Below are 19,888 nucleotides of genomic sequence, written 5' to 3'. Positions count from 1 at the left end.
AGATCACTCATTTGCAGACAGCGTGTCAGATTTTGATCCCCAGAACAATAAAAATACCTAATACCATGGAATAAATATATTATTTGACTTATTTATTCATTGTAAATTTGAGGCCCTGATGAGACATTGCAGTGAGTTGTGGAGCAACCGTGACTTCATGCCAAATAGGCATGTAATTTGTAGGGATTTATTTACTCACGTAAGTGTGTTATTAGGGAACAGATTTACCGATTGGCTAGCAAAGAAAATGCTATTTATTTTCCTGAAGCCAATCTAAAAAAAAATCTAACTTCACTTAGTCTGCAAAAACTTTCTAAATTCCTTTGGAGTGAGCAGTATTTTCTCACTGCCATATCCCAGCATATCACCTTTTATAACACTCCATGATCAACACTACAACAAATCTCTTCAAAGATATTTCTTGCACAATATTAAAAAATCTTGCTTAAGGTGCACACTTCCTCTAAATGCCATAGCTACTTCCTGTAACACTTTCTAGTCACACTTTGTCATTAAATAAAATATCCTTTAATTGCCATGAAATCACTTGTGATATACATCCATCTATATGCCTATTTTGAAAAAGACTCTCTTTCCACTTATTTGCCATTAGTTTTATCAAGAAAAAAAATCTTTTATGTTCCCATCGACTTTTGTACAACATTTCAATTGCCACCATAAGTCAGTCTTTGTATTGTGTAGAAAGTTTTCAGTGTACTAAATCCAATGATCTGCAAAATTGTGTGTAGCAGCTGGTAAGACACAATATGATCTTTCTCCAGAACAGTGTTGTCTGATACCAGCTGCAACAAACTGGCAATTTTACTGATCGTTGAGGTTTATTATGCTAAGAGTAGGTGTTTTGTTTGTTTTTAATGTGTTAAGCCTGTTAGTCTTGATAGCTTAACACTTGCCAGAATAGATTGGGCTGGATTTTCCATGATCCATCCCATTACATATTCATAAGGAGTTCCTGGTGCAGAATGGGCCAAGCGCCAGGAGCTTGCTGTTGAGTCTTGAAAATGGCACAGAGCTGCAGCTCTCAAAGATTCTACTTCAAGAGGGCCACATGGAAGTTTACGAGCATTACATCCGAGGCAGGAGAAGTTCCACTTCTCCACGGGTCACAACATATATTTAAATTTTCCCACTTACCGATACGGTCAATCATATACTCTATATTTCTCAATGAAACACATTAACCAGACTCGTTAATTAACAACAAAATTATTAGTTTATTATAAAACAAGTCTTAACCAGTAATAAAGCATAAACACACAGATTGAAATTTTTAAAGTTCCTTTTTACCTTAGCCCCTCACACTCACACACATACACCGGTTAGCTGGAAAAATAAAAGGCATTTTTATTCAAAGCTGTTATAGACAAAAAAGTACTTGGGCTGAATACTTGCTCATTCTTGAAGAAAACAACAGATGAGGTATGCTTTGCTCCAAAATTGGCATCCAGTCTGGCCTCCGAGTACATGTAGACGGGTCACTGGGATCTTTTCAGGCTTTTCTTCAAAGATAGGAGATGAAATGAGTTGGCACAGTGGACTTCTCAAGGTATTTTAGAGAGGTGCTGGAAAGCTGAGCTGGGTTGTGGTCTTCTCTCCTTCCTTGGGAATTCTCTCGTTTTGAAGTCTTTTTAAAGAGATGGAACAGGCTGGGCTGAGCTGGGATTCTGTCCGGTCAAGGGGTGTGCAACTGACACTTCTCTGCACACATATTCCCCAGTTACCAGGGTTTCTGTTCTATTTTTAACCTGAGTCATGTGACAACCAGTAAACATTGTTGTCAAAATAGTTCTTTTAGTGTCCTCTTGATGATCCTCTTAAAAAGAAAACTGGTGCAACATTTCTTCAGTTTGACTACGAATTCCTCAAAAAATATTTTGAGTAAAAAACAGAATCAGTTTCATAACATTGTGTACACTAGAAGGTATACAGCAAAGCGTAAACCAGCTGCATTTTCTGTTGCTTCTTCAGAGGTCCTCTTGGTGGAAATGCAACAAAGAAAGTGTGAAGAACTTGGTTGACCAGATTCAGTAACATCAGTCACTCCCTTGTCAGCTATGGTTCAATTGTGGCATTCTCGTCTTAGAGATAGAAGGTTGTGAGTTCAAGTCCCATCCCAAAGACTTGAGTATACAATCTAGGCTGACACTCCCAGTGCAGTACTGAGAGAGTGCTGCACTGTAGGAAGTGCCCTTTCAGATGTGTGTAAAAGAACCCATGGCACTATTTGAAGAACAGTGGAGGTGTTCTCCCTGGTGGCCTGGTATCCCTCAACCAACATCAGCTGAATTGATTATTTGGTCATTATCTCATCATATGTGGGACTGTTGGACATCCTAGAGAGTTGTATTTTGGAGATTTGAGGGTTGATAATTAAACTTCTTTGTATCTTGGAGCAGCAGGCTTTTCAATTGAAGTGCCTTGAGAAAAAAAGCATGGCTTATTTTCTGCTTTTAGTGTCTGAGTGTTAGACATGAGAAGTGCTTCTGTAAGAACATAAGTGACAGTAATGACTTCAACTGTGAATTATTAAGGTGCAACTTTGATGGCTATTGTATTAAACATAGGTAGAGGATTTATTAACTATTGTATATAAAGATAATGGTTAATAATCCTATTCTTCAAAGGTTTCAAGAATAGTTAAGTCAGGAAGATTTGTTTGAGGGAAGTACCTTTTGAAGTAAACATGTAAGTACACTGTTTTCAAAGGATTCAGGATTAGATCCATCATGACATCTTATCATGTGACATGTACCTTTGATGTTGGCAAAATATGGTGTATAAAGAAGCATGGATTTTAGCAGTTATTTCGAGGACTTGACAGAGACCCAGAAGTTGAAAGCCACTCTCCGTATACAGATCGATTGATCACATATGCTGTATAGGAATAAGGTCTATTCCGTATACTGCACCATCAACTGTCTTGTGCTTACTCGAAGGGTGTCATTGTGAACGATAAAAGGAAAGATGTTGACTAACAGTTGAATGTTACCAACTGGTGCCATGAATTCGTCCAGCAAATACATGGACAGTGAATATAATTTAATTTTGATAGTGATTATTATTAGTTCCTTGTGAATTGCAGTCTATGGAATGTCAACCTAACTCAGAATTCAACACTTCTCTTTCTAGACTGCTAGTTAATAGGTTTATGACCATTTTTAAAAAATAGCTTAAAACCTTTGCAGTCATTGAGCAGAAGGAGCGTAGATTCTGTTTCAAGAACACCTTGGCAAAAGATCTCTTCTGCAAAACTTTATTGGGGTGAAACTACACTGAGATGTTCACATACATTCTTATGTGTTTTTATGTATATTTCAAAGGTTTGAAACCAATTAAATAAATGAGTTAATGCCTCAAACAAAATAGCAGACAGGTATTTTCCACTAACATGCTCATGCACTGCATGAACCAACAGTCCCTGCAAATGCCGTTGAATTCCTATAAAGTTTAGATAAAAATTTCAAAGTTTTTTTTTGCTCTCTTTCTGGTGGTGAGCCTTTCAATTTTGTGAAATTCCAGACAGCTGTAGACTCTACAGACAAACCCGGCTTGCAAACAATTTGTGCTTCACTGATGAATAGGTAAATCTCACTGTCTGCCTTCAAATTTGAGCCATTGCATTAATACCTGTTGAGATGCCTTTTATTTCTGCCCAATTCATGCGTTCGTGCAAACAGGATCTCTCTTGCTGAGGAGTTAATGTACCATTCTGTTGTTTCTTGAAGTGCCGAACACTTGTGAAATGTGAAAGAAAAATCAATGCTATAAGGAAATGTATTAAGGCTCCATGCTCTCTTCTGAAGAGTTGTGGAATGCATTAGAGGCTGGAAATTAAATATCCTCCTCGAATGGAACACAGGAATGTGAGATTGTTTTTTATTTGTTTATGGGATATGGGCCAGCATTTATTGCCCATCCCTAACTGCCCTTGAGAAGGTGGTGGTGAGCGGCCTTCTTGAGCCATTGCAGTCCACGTGGTGTAGGTACTCCCTGTTGGGGAGGGAGTTCCAAGATTTTGATCCAGCGAAAGTGAAGGAACGGTGATATAGTTGCAAGTTAGGCTGGTGTGCGACTTGGACGGGAACTTGCAGGTGGTGTTCCCATGCATCTACTGCCCTTCTTCTAGGTGGTGGAGGTAGGGATTTGGAAGGTGCTGTCAAAAGAGGCTTGGTGAGTTGCTGCAGTTTATTTTGTAGGTAGTACACACTGCTGCCACTGTGCTCCAGCGGTGGAGGGAGTGAATGTTTAAGGTGGTGGATGAGGTGCTAATCAAGTGGGCTGCTTTATCCTGTATGGTGTCGAGCTTCTTCAGTGTTGTTGGAGATGCACTCATCCAGGCAAGTGGAGAGTATTCCATCACACTCCTGACTTGTGCCTTGTGGATGGTGTGGATGGGGATTCAGGAGGTGAGTTACTTGCTGCAGAATTCCCAGCTTCTGAGTTGCTCTTGTAGTCAAAATATATAAGGCTAGACCAGCTAAGTTTCTGGTCAATGGTACCCCTCCCCCCTCCCTCAGGATGTTGATGGTGGGGGATTCAGCGATGGCAATGCCATTGAATATCAGGGGGAGATGGTTAGATTCTCTCTTGTTGGAAATGGTCATTGCCTGGCACTTGTGTGGCACAGATGTTACTTGCCACTTATCAGCCCAAGCCTGAATGTTGCTAAAGGGAAATTTATCCGCTTATGCTAAAGCACCTCCTGCTCGTGCTTATCATTGTACCCTACCTCCAATCTCAGAAGATGCCTCCTCTGCTGCACAATTTCCCAATAGGACCGTCGTGGAATCTCCAGGAATGAAATATTAATCTCCTGGAAAATGCTGTGAGCAACCCTGTGAGAAAAAAAAATCATAGGAGCATTAAATATAAATGATGTGTTTCTTCATTTTCTTTGAACACTTCAATTTATTAGTTATAAAATCGTGAAAATGGTGGGGGTGTGGGGGGGAAATAGGGCAGTTTCCTATTTGTCATCAGCTCTGTGTAGGAATAATAAAGTAACATGATGAATTGCTAGTCACATTTCAACAATTACATAGCTCTCTGCAATATAAATGTAATTATTTATGTAACCAGCAGACGTGCTGAATTAATCTCCCCCAAAACTCACTTAGTTTTACTTAACTGTTCTGTTAGGTACTATATCTGGGAAGGCTGATCTTTATCAGAATCACTCTGTCCTTTGATTTCCCAAAACTTTGATGGGCATGATTTTAACTCCCCATCCCGGAGTAGCAGTGGGTGAGCAGGCTCGGCCAATTGTACCTCCTTTCTGACTAAAAGTACTGAAAAGTAGGTGGGACTAGACTGCCTGTCTGTTAAAATAGAAAATCAGAACCGCCAGGGACCCAGGGGCGCTGTTTACTGGGGCAAGTGCTCTGGGGAGGGGAATCTCAGTCGGTGGGGAGGGAGGAGGAAGCTCAGGACTGGGTCGGCCCAAGGTTTCTGTTTGGACCTGGAGAAGCACTTGAGGAAACTATAACAATATTTTAAAAACTTGCCTCATTGGGCCTCTTCTGGCCCTGGCTGTGGTTTCCAGCAGGTTTTCCCAAGCCACTAATTTAAAGAGGACCCCACCAGCTTTGGTCAGTTGCCCTTTTCCCCCTGCAATTTAAAATGGGCCAGATTGGGGCAGGAAAGGAGTAGGTAGTTCCCCAGCTCCATTTTAGCTTGTCCATTACCAGTTTCTACAAAATAGGAGGGTTAAAATCAAGCCTAATATAGTCAATTTTAGCTTAATTTTCACTCACCCAAACTGGGAGGGTGCACCCTACCAGATTTGCTGGGATCTGTCCTTCTGTAATGGGCTAAGCAACCTCTTGGTCTGGAATGGTCCTGCAGGCAGGTAGTTGCTGGAGGTGGTGGCCAGGACATTTGGAAGGAGGATTAAATAGTTTGACTCATTAGCTTTTCAGAGATTGGGATCCAAAGATAATGGGATATGATCATTTTAAGTGGTGATGCAATTTTTTTCATGCCTTCTCCAAAGGTTATTAGGAGCTAGGAATTTTTTTGGCATTTTTTCTGAAGCCTGTCAAAAGCATGACAAAATAAATGTGGAGGCTGGAAACTAAACCAATCAGCACATAATGGGCAAAAACCAAGCTCCTGTTAGATGGTTGGCCAAATGGTGTTCTACCTGTTATATTTATGCTGGGTTACTGGGTTTAGTATGTAATATCTGATTTAATTCAGAGCAATGCAGATATCACACTTGTCTTAAGTAACCAACAGGTTTATTTACAAAAACATTAATTATAAAAGGTCTTACAGATTTCAGCATATGTCTTGACAACAGCCTGTGTTGTGTCAGAGTCAAGCTGTGTGTCTTGCATTTATATAGCGTCTTTGAAGACCTTCAGATGTCCCTTACAGCCAATGAAATGCAGGCATTGTTTTTAAGTTAGGAAATGTGGCAGACAATATACACACAGCAACATCTGACAAACAGCAATGCGATAATGACCAGGTTATCTGCTTTTAGGTGTTGGTTGAGGGATAAATATTGGCCAGGATACTGGGGAGAACTCACCTGCTCTTCTTTGAAATCATGCTTAGTATCTTTCATATTCACCTGGGACAGGATTTAGTCCACTTAATAGGAATTCATCTTATGCAAAGCGATTTGAGATGTTGTTGGAAGTTGCTAGATGAATGAAGTCTTTCGTATGACTGTGGCGATACCTCAAAATCTTCCTGTTAGTCAGCTCAGTAATGCTAGTCCGATCAGAAAGTAAATTTAATTGGACTGTGCGCCTATTGAATACTGCAAAACATTGTAACTAATTATCGTAACATGGTCTTAACATCTTTTCTTTAACTAACTTTACATAAATCCATTTTTGGAGCAGGAGTGCTTGGGACACCCCATGAAACATGTAAAATAGTCTGCCGGCCTTCTTGTGAACTTGCAGCACCTTTTTAAACTCTCATCTACTCTTTTTTTTTTGCTAAATTAGCAAAAAACAAACAATCTTGGTGCCACTGGCTGCAAACATATCACAAGCCAAATAAACAAGGAGAAATTAAGTATCTGCTTGTCAGGCAATGCTGGTGTTACAGATGGGTTGCTGCATTCAACAACATGAACCATCTCTCAAACATCTGGCAGTCGTCAAATTGTGATCAAAACGTGGCTGTTCCTCCTCAGATGAAAGAAGTTTGTAAAAGTCTGACAGCATTGCATTTGTTTCTGCTTCACACTGCTGTGGAATTGCAGGCAAAGTCAGTTTTCTGTTAATTGCACAGAGATAACACTGACCCACGTGCAATACCCTCTGTTCCTCTATCACGTTTCCTCCACTGCACGCCTGCTCACTCCTTGTTCTCCTTCGCTTTTGAGCGCTCTTCCTTAGCCGTTTCCTTGTTCAAGTGTCGCAAAAGCAAACCTATCCATTCAGTTCTTCTCACACCGCTGTGCAAGGGTCTGAATTTGTTCCATATGAGGCAGTGATACACAAATACTTTTCTCCAGTTTAGTGTGCTGGTCTTCACTAATTACAGTGTGAAGTATATGGTGGGAAGGCCAAACACACGTAGGGTGACTGCTTTATTAAACACTTATTCCATTCCTGTGCATGGTTCTGATCTGCACCCACCTCGATAGCTTGGCACTGCAATTTCACATCCTTACCTTTCCATCTTTGGCCTCTGTATGTTCCAAAAAAATTTAACACAAACTTTCGCAATTGTGGAATAAAGTTTACAGTCCCAATGCTTAAGCTGCAGGAACAGTGCATCGTGAGCTCAACACGTGCACAAATTGGAAATGGCCTCCTAAGTCTTCCGGTGTTGTCCCTCATTTCATGCGCATGACCATCTCTCCTTTGATGCAGGCACATTGGATCGATTGACAGTTGCATGTGGTTTGTTGAAACAGTTGATCAAAAAGCAATGCATGTTTTTGAATTGGAGGCAGTTCAGAGAAGGTTCACTAGGTTGATCCTGGGATGAAGGTTGTCTTATGAGGAAAGGTTGAGCAGGTTGGGCCCGTACTCATTAGAAAAATGAGAGGCGATCTTATTGAAACATACAGATTCTGAGGGGACTTGACAGAGTAGATGCTGAGAGGATGCTTTCTCTTGAGGGGGACTCTAGAACTAGGTGGCACAGTTTCAAAATAAGGGGTTGCCTATTTAAGATAGCGATGAGGAGGAATTTCTTCTTTCAGAGAGTTGTGAATCTTTTGAATTCTGTACCCCTGAGAGCTTTGGAGGCTGGGCCAATTAATATATTCAAGGCTGAGTTAGATAGATTTTTGAACTATAGGGGAGTCAAGAGTTATGGGGAATAGGCAAGAAAGTGGAGTTGAGGACAAGATCAATTCATCCATGATTTTATTGAATGGCGGAGCAGGCTTGAGGGGCCGTATGGCCTAATCCTGCTCCTATTTCTTATGTTCTTATGTTCGTAAGGGCTGAAGTCTTTTCTTGTTTGTTAGCAGCTTTCTTCACAGGTCAATGGCATAAAAAAAAGCTTATCTGAGGGCTAAGGACAAATAGCATTGTCTATCTGGCAATGAGCTAGAGGTTTAGAGAAATGATGACATTGCCATCCAGTTGGCAGCAAGATGGCCCTTGCAGTAGAATAGCACAGCTGCTGACTTGAAGCAAGCAGAGCCATCTATCTTTCATCACTGGCAGGCCAGTTTGCATGATCTACAGCTGTGGTTGGCGGCTTGATGGCAGAAGCATAGAATTACATATATAGCAGCGAAAGAGTCCATTTGGCCCATCTAGTCTGTGCTGGTGTTTATACTCCATGCCAATCTCCTTGTTAGAGTATCAGGTATGCTGGCAGCAGTCATCTTATGACCCAGCTGTATGAGGCACAGGGTCACAAGGTTCTCATAGCAACTTGCCACCACCAATAGTCCAAAAGGAGCATTAAGTTAAATTCTAGAAAAGCACAGCTGATTCACTGTCACTAACTGGAAGCACCATATTGCAATGCCAAATTCTCCAAGCGATAGGAAGCAGTCAATGCACCTTTAAGGGAGCACTCATTTGCCTTCTGCAGATTCTTTACATGGCAAGTTTTGCAATGGGGCAGGAAAAGCACCAAGCACGTTAAATGTGGTGTGCAATCAATTTGCACAAGAGTCAATGAGGTTCATGCTATTTGCCAGGGTGACCTCCAAATAAACCTAGAACACATTTTCACTGTGTGGATACTGCCTATCACGTCCAATTCCATGACCTCTGTCCCTGGCCACTAAGGCTTCAGACCATTAGTGAAGAATGGCAAAATTGACACTGTAATTTGAAACCATTGAAGAAGCTGCACTTTATCTTGCTAGTACCTGTGCTTCAATGGAGTCAGCTATGACCATCTTACCTCTGAGAGAGATGGGCATGGGTTCAAATCCCACTCCAGAAACTTCAATATAAAATTGAGGTTCATACTCCAAGGCCCTGTTAGGCGGAGGTAAGAGACTCCATGGCATTATTCCAGTCCAGGCCAATATTTATTCCCCAACCAACACATAATCTGGTCATTATCTCATTGCTTTCTGTGGGATCTTGCTGCGCACATTAGCTGCCGTGTTTCCCTATGTTACAACAGTGACTACATTTCAAAAGTACTTCCTTGAAAAAGACACTTTGGGACATCCTGAGATTGTGAAAGGAGCTATGCAAATGCAAGTCTTTCATTCCTTCCTTCCTTGTTGAATTCATGGCAGATATGGGGTTTAATGTGGCCTTGCTGTTTTGCCTTGAGGAAAGATGGATGGCAAATTGTGAACAGAAGCTTCTGTAATAAAATTACACTCCATAGAGCTTCCTTCTGGGATGACATTATCAAACTATTCAGGTAATTACTTTGCATTTTGTTGGAATGCTCATTATGTGCAGTATTCTGCACATGTCAGCTCCGAAAAACTTGCATACTTGACTAAATTTCACAGTGTAGTGCTGGCAGTCTTGGTAACAATTTACTGTACTATATGATAGGGCTATATATATTTTTTTTGTTTGTAAATGCTGTTAGGTGGTTTCAGGAGACAAGTGACTGCATTGCTACAAAGAGTAGGTAGGTGGTGAAAGAAGTGCAGGCATTGGACCTCCCTCTCCCTGATATATGGACAACTACTTGGGTGTTAAAAAGCAGGTTTTGTTATTCATTTGTGGGATATGGGTGTCGCTGCCAAGGCTGGCATCTATTGCCCATCCCTAATTGCCCTTGAGAAGGTGCGTCACCTACTTGAATACAACTGAGTGGCTTGCTGGGCCATTTCAGAGGGCAGTTAGGAGTCAACACATTGCTGTGGGTCTGGAGTCATATGTAGGCCAGACCGGGTAAGGACAGCAGATGTCCTTCCCCAAAAGGACATTAGTCAATCAGATGGGTTTTTGCGACAATCCGGTAATTACGTGGGCACCGTTACTGATACTGGCTTTATATTCCGGATTTTATTTAATTAATTTGAATTTAATTTCCCCAGCCGCCATGTTGGGATTTGTCTCCAGATCATTGCCGAGGCCTCTTTTACTAGTCCAGTAACATGACCACTACACAACCACACTCCGAAACATGGGGACAGCAGTAGGCAATTCTGGCCTGCAGTCTATTCCGTCATTCAATTAGATCATGGCTGATCTGTTAAATGACATTTTTCGTATGACATTCACTCATTAAAAACTGACATCATTTTTCAAATGAGAGTTGAAATGAGACACGTATTTTATATGTATATGATCGAGTAGTGGCCATTGGGCTAAATATCCACATGGTGTGCATTAAAATCTCACCATAGCGAACTGTATTAGCAGCAGGTTAAAGATAATCATGAAGGATTTAAGTAAGAGTATCAAAGGATAATGGAGCAAAGGAGGGAAAATGGAGTTGATGTGCTGACTAACCATGATCTAATTTAATGGTGAAATAGGCCCGAGGGGCTGAATGGCCTCCTCCTGTTGCTATGTTCTTAAAGCTGCTAGGTTTGTGTAATTAAACCATGATAGGTTCATTAATGCCCGTCAGGGGAGGGAAACCGCCACCCCTACCCAAAGAGGCCTGAATGTGACTTGAGACCTCCGCTACAGGCTGGATTTTCAGCCCCCGCTGCAGCCCGGTTTGGAGGTGGGCAGGGCCAAAAATAAGCCCTGCCAACCATCATGCCAGTTCCCCAGCTCCGTTCTGCCTCTGGGCTGTTTTTGCAGAGGTGGGATCAGGTCTCATTAAGAGCCTAATTAAGTCCAATTACAGGAAGCCTACTGGAATTTTCCAGCCAGCCTCCAGGATCCCGCACCAGTGGAAGCCAGTTTAGGTGCCTGGATGTGAGCACACAGCAGCAGGCAGGATGGTCAGCACTCCAGGCAGGTCCAGAGGCCCTAACTGCCTGCCTACTTAGGTATAAGAGCAGCCATAGTCCACACTGTAGAGGGGCTCCACCCCTCAACAGAAGTGGTACAGCTGCAAGAATCATTTTGTAAATAAAGATTTGAAAAAGTTGGAGAGAGGGTGCCTCCATGATGAAGCACCCTCTCTCTTACTTACCTTCCTTTGCAGCCTGCTGCTCACCTCAAGCTGGAAGGCCTCTGATTCACCCACCAGCTTTGAGAGCCTGCTCACCACCCTTAATTGGATGGAAAACCTGTCTCCCTGCCAAATAAGAGGGTATCCCCGTGAAAATCACAATGATTGATTGTTTCCCTCCCGGGGATGGGTTTGAGACCCAGAAACAGTCCCAATGTCTGTATACCCACCTCAGAAGGAAAGTCCAGACACTTAATGCCCTCTGAAGTGGCTCAGAAAACCACTGAATTGTCATTTAAAAAAAAAAATTGTTGTGATCAAGAAGGCATTAATGACCAGATAATCTGTTTGACTGATGTTGGTTGAGGGATAAATATTAGCCAGGACATCAGGTAGAACTCCCCTGCTCTGCTTCAGAATAGCTCATGCAGCTGAGAGGGCAAGTGAGGCCTCAGATTAGCCATTGTATCCAAAAGACAGCACCTGCGGCAGTTCAACACTCCCTCAGTACTGCACTGGATAGTTAGTCTGAATTATGTGCTCAACTGCCTGGAACAGGATTTGAACACATAATTTCCTGATTCAGAGGCAAGAGTGTGAATATCAGGCTGACTCCTAAGATGGGCTTAGCAGGGGGAAGGTGGGTGTGGTAAATCAAGAACCAGAGGTTTTGGTGATGCATTGCTTGTATTTTAAAGTCCAGAGGAGTGGCAGACTGAGGAAGGCGAAGGACTCTGGAGAAAGACAATGTGATACGTCTTGATTTCAACATATTGAGGATGCAGGGAGACTGAAGAACAATAGCTTTGTAGTAGGTATAGAAGTGATAAAGGTGAGAGGATGATAGCAAACAGAGAAAGAAGTTGAGAGCCAGAGATTAAAGGCCAGTTGAGCATCAGGCTGCTGTGATTAGTTTAAATTCCCATACTTTGCAAATTCAGCGTCTGCATTTTATTTCAAATAGATTAATATGCTTTGGGAAAAGGCTGCAGTCAGCTTCCAAGTTCTCGATCTGTGCAGCATTTGCTCAACAATTGAATTGTTTCAGGATCATCTAAACTTTAGCTGATTTTGCACAGCTTTCACGCTTGTTACAAAGTGAAGTGAGTTATGCATTTCTCATAATGAAGATGCTCTGTCCCATACATTCTTTCACATGTAGGATACCCTGCCTCAATGGGAGACAACTTTATTGCCGATAAATCATCCATGTGTAAAACCTGCTCAATGGTAATTGTTTCTGTTTGACCTATTTGTTCCAGTAGGTCACTACAGGCAGCATCTGAATGAGAGTTTCTGCCTCAGTAACAACCTGTATTTGAGACAGGTGTGCCCTTATGTAGCAGAGAGTTCAGCAGTGTGCCAAGGACACTCACACACTGGCAAATGTTTGCAGCACTTCAATCTCCTGTCTACGATAATTGGTTTCTTTCTGATTTTTAGCTGAAAATGTGTCACATGAAGAGGGTGAGGGATCCAGTACCAATGCAAATCCAAGGGGTTCTGACAGGCAGTCTAATTTGGGGAAATCCGCAGCTTGAAGTAATCCAGATTGAGTGGGTCCCTGGACTGGTGAAGTAATTAGCTGGCGTATTGTGTCCAATTTTGGGCATCACACTTTACATAGGATAACAAAGCCTTGCAGAACATGGAGAGGAGGTTTAAAAGCTTGGTACCAGGGATGAGGAACTTCAGTTATGTGAAGAGGCTAGAGAATCTAAATTGTCCTGAGTATTTCCTAGCTTCTGACTGCATTTCTAGAACACATGTCCTTCTCAAAATCCTATTTAAAAATCCCTCATTACACATTAACATCCTGTCATAAAGTGTTAACCTCTCATGCATATCTCTGACATCTGTTTGTGGTTTATTGGTCATGTCTTAATGTGGTGAGCAGGGCCATTGGTTTGTGGTGACTGATTTAAGTCAAATTCTGTTTCATTCAATGCGGAATTGCAGCATTTTCACCAATTTTGTGAGGATCAGTTGCCATGATTTTATTCATAAATTCTGTAAGCCATCCCATCACATCTCCCTCGTCCACCTCCCTACCCCTGCCAGTTCATAACTTTAGATTTCCCACTGAAATTCTGTGAAGGGATTTTATTTTTCATTCCTGGGATGTGGGTGTTGCTGGCAAGGCCAGTATTTATTGCCCATCCCTAATTGCCCTTGAGAAGGTGGTGGTGAGCTCTCTTCTTGAACCATTGGCGTTCCAGGGTTTTGAGCCAGCAACAGTAAAGGAATGGCGATATCGTTCCAAGTCAGGATGGTGTGTGACTTGGAGAGGAACTTGCAGTGGTGGTCCCGTGTGTCTGCCGCCCTTGTCCTTCTAGGTGGTAGAGGTTGTAGGTGTGGAAGGTGCTGCCGAAGGAGGCTTGGTGATGTTAGATGGTACACACTGCCTGATGAAAAGTCATCAACCGAAAACATTAACTCTATTTCTCTCTCCACAGATGCTGCCAAACCTGCTGTGTATTTCCACCATTTTCAGTTTTTATTTCAGATTTCCAGCATCTGCAGTATTTTGCTTTTGTACACATTGCTGTACACAAGAGTCTGTCACTCTAGAATTGGCCTTTATAGCCACTCCAGGCGCTGCTTGACAAACCACTGACCACCTCCAGGCGCTTACCCATTGTCTCGAGACAAGGAGGCCAAAGAAGAAGAAGAAGACACATTGCTGTCACTGTGTGGCAGTCGTGGAGGTGGTGGATGGGGTGCCTATTAAACAAGCTGCTTTTTCCAGGATGGTGTCCAGTTTCTCGAATGTTGAAGCTGCACCCATCCAGGCAAGCGGAGAGTATTCTATCACACTCATAACTTGTGCCCTTTAGATGGTGGACAGGCTTTGGGAAGTCAGGAGGTGAGTTACTTGTTGCAGAGTTCTTAGCCTCTGACCTATTCTTGTAGCCACAATATTTATATGGTCAATAGTTAACCCCAAGATATAGATAGTGAGGGATTCAGCAATTCAACCATTGAACGTCAAGGGGAGATGGTTCAAAATTGGATAAGGAGAAACAAGGAGGCTTATGGCAGATTCAGAGCGCTGTAAACAGTGGAGTATAGAATGTGTAGGGGGATACTTAAAGTAATTAGGAGAGCGAAGAGGGGACAGGAAAAAACACTGGTGGACAAGGTAAAGGAAAATCCTAAGGCGTTTTATAAGTATATTAAGGGAAAGAGGATGACCAGGGAAAGAGTAGGGCCCATTAGGGACCAAAGTGGCAATCTGTGTGTGGAGCTGGAGGACATCGGTGAGGTTTTAAATGATTACTTTTCATCTGTGTTCACTATGGAGTAGGATGATGTAGGTGTAGTGATCAGGGATTGGGATTGTGATATACTTGAACATATTGGCATTGAAAGGGAGGAAGAATTAGCTGTTTTAGCGGATGTAAAAGTGGATAAATCCTCTGGCCCTGATGAGATGTATCCCAGGCTGCTATGTGGGACAAGGGAGGAGCAGGGGCTCTGACACAAATTTTCAGATCCTCTCTGGCCACAGGAGAGGTACCAGAGGATTGGAGGACAGCAAATGTGGTAACATCATTCAAGAAGGGTAGCAGGGATAAACCAGGTAATTACAGGCCGGTGAGTCTAACATCAGTGGTAGGGAAACTATTGAAAAAAATTCTGAGAGACAGGATTAATCTCCATTTGGAGAGGCAGGGATTAATCAGGGATAGTCAGCATGGCTTTGTCAGGGGGAGATTGTGTCTAACTAACTTGATTGAATTTTTCCATGCGGTGACTAGATGTATAGATGAGGGTAAAGCAGCTGATGTAGTCTACATGGACTTCAGTAAGGCTTTTGATAAGGTCCTGCATGGAAGGTTAGTTAAGAAGGTAAGAGCCCATGGGATCCAGGGCAATTTGGCAAATTGGATCCAAAATTGGCTTAGTGACAGGAGGCAGAGGGTAATGATTGAGGGTTATTTCTGCGAGTGGAAGCCTGTGACCAGTGGTATACCACAGGGATCGGTGCTGGCACCTTTGCTGTTTGTAGTGCACATTAATGATTTCGACATGAATATAGGAGGTATGATCAGTAAGTTCGCAGATGACATGAAAATTGGTGGTGTTGTAAATAGTGAGGAGGAAAGCCTTAGATTACAGGACGATAGAGATGGGCTGGTAAGATGGGCAGAGCAGTGGCAAATGGAATTTCATCCTGAGAAGTGTGATGTGATGCATTTTGGGAGGACTAACCAGGCAAGGGAATATACAATGGATGGTAGTACCTTAGGAAGTACAGAGGGTTAGAGGGACTGGGTATACCTGTCCATAGATTACTGAAGGTAGCAGCACAGGTAGGTAAGGTGGTTAGGAAGGCATATGGGATAATTGCCTTTATTAGCTGAGGCATAGAATATAAGAGTAGGGAGGTTATGATGGAGCTGCATAAAACCCTAGTTAGGCCACAGCTGGAGTACTGTGTACAGTTCTGGTCACCACACTATAGGAAGGATGTGATTGCATTGGAGAGGGTGCAGAGGAGATTCATCAGGATGTTGCCTGGGCTGGAGCATTTCAGCTATAACAAGCTGCTGAAAAGTCTAGGCTTGATTTCCTTATAGCAGAGAAGGCTGAGGGGGGACATGATTGAGATATACAAAATTATGAGGGGCATTGATAGATTAGATAGGAAGAAACTTTTTTCCTTAGCGGAGGGGTCAATAACCAGGGGGCAGGAGGGTTAGAGGGGATTTGAGGAAAAATGTTTTCACCCAGAGGGTGGTTGGAATCTGGATCGCACTGCCTAAAGAGGTAGTAGTGGCAGGAACCCTCACAACATTTAAGAAGTATTTAGATGAGCACTTGAAACGCCATAGCATACAAGGCTACGGGCCAAATGCTGGAAAATGTGATTAGATTAGTTAGGTGCTTGATGGCCATCACAGACATGATGGGCCGAAAGGCCTGTTTCTATGCTGTATAACTCCATGACTCAATGACTCTCATTCTCTTTTGTTGGTGATGGTCATTGCCTGGCACTTGTATGCGCAAATGTTCTTTCTTTTGGGCCTCCTTATCTCGAGAGACAATGGATACGCGCCTGGAGGTGGTCAGTGGTTTGTGAAGCAGCGCCTGGAGTGGCTATAAAGGCCAATTCTGGAGTGACAGGCTCTTCCACAGGTGCTGCAGAGAAATTTGTTTGTTGGGGCTGTTGCACAGTTGGCTCTCCCCTTGCGCCTCTGTCTTTTTTCCTGCCAACTACTAAGTCTCTTCGACTCGCCACAATTTAGCCCTGTCTTTATGGCTGCCCGCCAGCTCTGGCGAATGCTGGCAACTGACTCCCACGACTTGTGATCAATGTCACACGATTTCATGTCGCGTTTGCAGACGTCTTTATAACGGAGACATGGACGGCCGGTGGGTCTGATACCAGTGGCGAGCTCGCTGTACAATGTGTCTTTGGGGATCCTGCCATCTTCCATGCGGCTCACATGGCCAAGCCATCTCAAGCGCCGCTGACTCAGTAGTGTGTATAAGCTGGGGATGTTGGCCGCTTCAAGGACTTCTGTGTTGGAGATATAGTCCTGCCACCTGATGCCAAGTATTCTCCGAAGGCAGCGAAGATGGAATGAATTGAGACGTCGCTCTTGGCTGGCATACGTTGTCCAGGCCTCGCTGCCGTAGAGCAAGGTACTGAGGACACAGGCCTGATACACTCGGACTTTTGTGTTACTTCCCACGTATCAGCCCAAGCCTGACTGTTGTCCAGGTCTTGCTGCATGTGGGCACAGACTGCTTCAGTATCTGAGGAGTTGTAAATGGTACTGAACTGTGCAATCATCAAGGAACATCCCTACTTCTGACCTTATGATGGAGGGAAGGCCATTGATGAAGCAGCTGAAGATGGTTGGGCCTAAGGCACTACCCTGAGGAACTCCTGCAGCAATGACCTGTGGATGAGATGATTGGCCCCCAACAAACACAACCATCTTCCTTTGTGCTAGGTACAACTCCAACCATTGGAGGGTTTTCCCCCGATTTCCATCGAGTTTAATTTTACTAGGTCTCCTTGACACCACAATTTGTCAAATACTGCCTTGATGTCAAGGACAGTCACTCGCACCTCACCATGTTTGGACCAAAGTTGTAAAGAGGTCTGGAGCCGAGTGGCCCTGGCTGTTCTCGGCCATGCGCTGAGGGCATTACTGTATGGAATAAGCAATTGGACACTGCATAAGAACGTATTAATTTGCATTTATATAGCACCTTTCATGGCCTCGGGATCTTCACAGCCAATGAAGTGCTTTTGAGGTGTAGTTACGATTGTAATATAAGGAAATATGGCAGTGAACTTGTGCATAGAAATGTCCCACAATCAGCACTGAGTTAATGACCAGATAACCTGTTCTTATATAATGTTTGAGGGATAAAAATTGGCCAGAACATTTCCATACCTCTGCGAAAAATGTCCTATCTAAAAGACAGCGCCTTCGACAGTGCAGCACTCCCTCAGTACCATACTGAAGTGCCAGCCTGGATTATGTGCTCAAGTCTCTGGTGTGTGACTTGAAACCACAACCTTCTAAATCAGAGGTGATTCTATCATTGAGCCATAAACCAGTTTTTAATAATTTTTGCAACCTGCCTGAATGCAAACTGGGGAAGGTGAACTCTGTTTTTTAGTAAATAATTAATCCATAGTTCATGTACAAGAAAAACTGGAGCTGTAACTCATCTGAGTAGTGGTACAATCTATCAAAGTCTTTCTGCTTGCTCCGAGGTCCTGATGCAGCCATACCCAAAAAAAGTAACTGCTGACATGAAACCCTACGATTCTGTCATTTCCTTGTAGAATTATTCATTGGAGCTGATGCTAAACTGAGCCTAGAACGTGGGGTGATGGAATGTTTGCCAGATGCTGGAATAGACACAGAGCAAAGATGTATTGCTGCGTTAAGCAAATTTACAAAGTCATCACAGACTGGAGAAAGTAGGTTAGAAAAATGCAGAGCGTTGCAATTTGCTGGGTCTCTTGGTATAAGTCAACCAACGTATCATTGTGAAAATCTTGTCCTGCATGGCAATGGGATAATTAAAGTGCTGTTGTGTTATGAGTTCAATTCAGGATCACCAGGGTCCATACTCTGGGGCTTAAGGTAACAGACTGCCTCTTGCATATCTGTCACTTCATTAACGTTGTTCACGAGATCAACAACACTAAGCTTTGTACAGTTTGCGAGAGGGAGCTTTCCAACTTTTATTCACTTGTAACATCGTGTAGGTAATAAATTGGTACAACTCTAGAATTATACAGCTGAGCTGGAGGCCATTTGACCCTGTGCCAGCTGTTTGAGAAACCTGAAAGAGCTATCCGACCAGAACCCCTGCTCTTTCCCATAGTCCTGCGACTTTTTCCTTTTCAAGTATTTATCCATTTCCCTTTTGAAAGTTACTATTGAATCTGATTCCACCAGTCTTTCATGCAAAGCATTCCAGATCACAATGACTCGCTATGTAAGTTTTAAAAAAAAATCTCCTCATCTCCCCTCTGGCCCTTTTGTCAATTATCTTTAAATCGATTTCCTCTGATTACCAACATAATTGTCATTGGAAACACTCTCTCCTTACTTACTCCATCAACAATTTTGAAATGATTATGCTCAGATTTCTTACTGGAACATAATTGATCAAAATGGTTGCACACCTGACTGCCGTTAAGGACTTTTAAATTGATGTATGAAAGTCTGAGGGGAGGGGGATAGTTTTATGCTCTCCCCTGTGGTGAGTTTGGAGGTGCGGATAACATAAAATCGGGTGGGATGGTGGCAGGGTTTGTGTGGGGGGGTGGTTTCTGCCACCATCCCATCTCCACCAAAATTTATTCCGCGACGGGGCGGCCTGTGAAAGGCCTTCCCGCCCAGGTGTCAATTGAGGTCCTTAACTGGGCAATTAACCTCCAATTAAGGGCTTCCTCCCGTCACAGCCACAATTATCCATGCAGAAGGCAGCCCTGTCGTTGCACAGGAAACACGGCACGAGAAACCGCACGGGCCGCTTCCCAGCTCTGGGTGTGGGGGAGCGGTGGGCCTCTCATTAAAAGGCACAGTGCCTGAACGAGGGACCCTAGCATCGGGAAGGTCGTGCAGCCCTCTGAGGATCACCGCCCCCTGCCCTTGCTGCCGACCCTCCCGCGACCCCTCCTGCCCTGACCTACCTGAGGCCTGGTCCCAGCGACGCTCCTCGGCCTCCGGTAGGTGCTCTGCAGCTGCAGCCACCGCCTCCGTGGTGGCGCTGCAGCTGCCAGCCTCTGATTGGCCAGCAGCTGTGCAAGGGGGGGGGGACTTCTGGCCATGCCATCCTTGATCCTGTGGAAGACTCGCTGCTGTCCACTTAAGTGCCTGATTGGCACTAAATTCGGCGGGGC

The sequence above is a fragment of the Heterodontus francisci genome, chromosome 35, assembly GCF_036365525.1.
Source record: "Heterodontus francisci isolate sHetFra1 chromosome 35, sHetFra1.hap1, whole genome shotgun sequence".
Taxonomy (NCBI): domain Eukaryota; kingdom Metazoa; phylum Chordata; class Chondrichthyes; order Heterodontiformes; family Heterodontidae; genus Heterodontus; species Heterodontus francisci.
This window is presented reverse-complemented; position numbering follows the sequence as displayed.